Source organism: Pan paniscus, chromosome 7, assembly GCF_029289425.2.
Source record: "Pan paniscus chromosome 7, NHGRI_mPanPan1-v2.0_pri, whole genome shotgun sequence".
Taxonomy (NCBI): Eukaryota; Metazoa; Chordata; class Mammalia; order Primates; family Hominidae; genus Pan; species Pan paniscus.
In genome coordinates this window covers 49,797,142-49,800,237 of record NC_073256.2, presented here as the reverse complement: position 1 = coordinate 49,800,237, position 3,096 = coordinate 49,797,142, and the positions used below count along the sequence as shown (strand labels likewise).

Here is a 3,096-nt window from a genome sequence, read left to right as displayed (position 1 = left end):
TGTTGTTCCCTTCCCTGTGTCCCTGTGTTCTCATTGTTCAGCTCCCACTTATAAGTGAGAACATGCAGTGTTTGGTCTTCTGTTCCTGCGTGGGTTTGCTGAGGATAATGGCTTCCAGCTCCATCCATATCCCTGCAAAGGACATGATCTCTTTCCTTTTTATGGCTGCATAGTATCTCATGGTGTATATGTACCACCTTTTCTTTATCCAATCTATCAATTATGGGCATTGAGGTTGATTCCATGTCTTTGCTATTATGAATAGTGCTGCAATAAACACACATGTGGATGTATCTTTGTAACAGAATAAATCTTGCAGTTTCTAATCATGACATGCAGCCATACCTCCACATTTCCCCATCATAATCTCTCTCCCTGGAGTACCCCCTTCTGCTTTTTTCCAACTTCAAGACTCATATCTCTTCAAAGATTTTTTTTTCCAACCACTCTTTGCACTTTTACTACACCTCTAAGGTAGCAGCTAGCACACTCTACTGGCTATTATTTGTCTACAGACTTTTATTCCATACTAGACAGTGAGCTGCAAAGTCAATGGACAATATTGTACCCATCTTAGAGCCTAAGATTTATTAAACAAAGAAACTGTTTAATAAATGTCTGGGGAATGAATGAATGAATGAAATATAAATGAGGGGAATATACTTATAAAACCTTGAAGATAAAGTACCTGACCTGAGAATAAACCTTGAAGTAGTTGAGATTCAACCACTTGAGGTGCCATTTTGTTATTTACAATAAACCCAAAAATATAAGAGAACCATTAGGCAGTTGTTACAAGTCAGTTAATCACAATGCTTTCAATGTATGTTCTGTTCAGCTCATTAATCTTGGTAATACCATTAGAAGAAAGCGGGTGTGTGTGTGGTATGTCTCCAAGGGCAGGAAGGTGGCGAAGGGAGGCGAATCCGAGAGGGTAGAGGGAGGGGAAGGGCGGAAGGAGAAAAAGGTGGGAGGAGGACCAGGTGGGAGGGTGGCGGCTCACTCAGGAACCAGCAGGGGCAGCGCGATGAGGCGGGTGGCCCTGTTCCTGAACGGCAGCCCCAAGAACGGAAGATCCTCAGGCAGATTCTAAGCCTCTTGAAGGATTGTTAGGATTCCACACAGACTGGCTGACATTAAATGTTGGAGGGGCGGTACTTTACAACTACACGGAGCACTTCAGTGAATAAAGAACCTGACAGTATGCTGGTCCACGTGTTTAAGGACAAAGGTGTCTGGGGAAATAAGCAAGATCATAGAGGAGCTTCCTTAATTGACCGAAGTCCTGTGTACTTTGAACCCATTTTGAATTACTTGCTTTGTAGGCAGCTCATTGTAAATAATGGCATTAATTTATTGGGCGTGTTAGAAGCAGCAAGATTTTTTGAAATTTATTCATTGATTGAACACCTAGAAGTGGCAATAAAGAATTCTCAACCACCGGAGGATCATTCACTAATATCCCGAAAGGAATTTGTCCAATTTTTGCTAGCCACTCCAACCAAGTCAGAACTGCGATGCCAGGGTTTGAACTTCAGTGGTGCTGATCTTTCTTGTTTGGACCTTCGATACATTAACTTCAAAATTGCCAGTTTAAGCCGCTGCAATCTTGCACATGCAAATCTTTGCTGTGCAAATCTTGAACGAGCTGATCTCTCTGATCAGTGCTTGACTGTGCAAATCTCCAGGGAGTCAAGATGCTCTGTTCTAATGCAGAAGGAGCATCCCTGAAACTGTGTAATTTTGAGGATCCTTCTGGTCTTAAAGCCAATTTAGAAGGTGCTAATCTGAAAGGTGCTGATATGGAAGGAAGTCAGATGACAGGAATTAACCTGAGAGTGGCTACCTTAAAAAAATCCAAAGTTGAAGAACTGTAACTTCAGAGGAGCAACTCTGGCAGGAACTGATTTAGAGAACTGTGATCTGTCTGGGTGTGATCTTCAAGAAGCCAACCTGAGAGGGTCCAACGTGAAGGGAGCTATATTTGAAGAGATGCTGACACCATTACACATGTCACAAAGTGTCAGATGAGAATTTTAGGGGCTGGAGGAAGATGTAGAAAATGAAAATGTTTTCCTTATCACTTTTCTTTCTCCACCCACTCAGTTGTCTAGAAGAAATAACACTGTAAGGAAATGCTTAAAAAAAAACATTTAGAGGATTATGCTTGTTCTCAGCGGTACATAAGAGAAAAAACTGACCTTTTTTTCCATATTCTGATTTGTAACACAAAAGCACTCATTCAATATATGTAGGGAAACTAGATGTTGCTGCCTTTTGAACGGGGTAGGGTGGTTTACCTGGTTTTATGGCCAGGAATAGTATCTATTATATTTGCTTTTAAATAGGCATGATGTGGAAATACCATCCTGGTTTGAGAGGCATTTGAGGATTTTAATTTATGGAAAGCACAACATATGCAATTATATTTATTGAATACCTAGATGCAGTATAGATAATTAAATTGTTAAAACTTTATGAAAACTTGAAAAACGTTGTTCAGGTTCATAAATAGCTTTAGTGATGCCTCCCCTCTTTAAATACCTGTCACACCATATGAATATGGTGAGATCAGACTCCCTAAGACTCTTTTCAGGCTCATTTTCATAATGTTTACTTTTTAGGACAAAACAGTAGCTAAATTAAAGTAATAGCCAGTTCTTACTGATTGAGACAGAGTGGAAAGAAAGACATCATTTTACATCACTGTCATTCCAAAGGTACAGTGGAACTCTGGATGGATGAAGAACTTACCTATCACTACAACACTTATAAATGAGAATTTCTCAGAATTTCATTCTAGACAAGTTCCACGCAACACCAGACCAAGCAATTCTATCTATTTACAATATTAGCCTAGTTTTCTCATACAATCATCACAAGCATAGGAAGATACTTCAAAACCAAAAAAACCAAGGTGCATCATTAATATTCATTTAATTCAAATACCAAATAGTTTACATAGGGCCAGCTTAGAAATAGATACTAAATCCAGAGCTACTGCAATCAAAGCTTATATGAATGAAGATGGTAGAGTTGCCTGTTAAAAGGCAATGTAATATAATTGCAGCTAGAACCCCACAGTTGGGAATGAGG

The 3,096-nt window shown here is 39.6% G+C and overlaps 1 pseudogene; it reads left to right on the top strand.

Annotated features, from left to right (window-relative positions):
- The first annotated feature begins 1,079 nt into the window (after positions 1–1,079).
- LOC100977666 (BTB/POZ domain-containing protein KCTD9-like) lies at positions 1,080–2,141 on the top strand (annotated as a pseudogene).
- Positions 2,142–3,096: the final 955 nt, after the last annotated feature.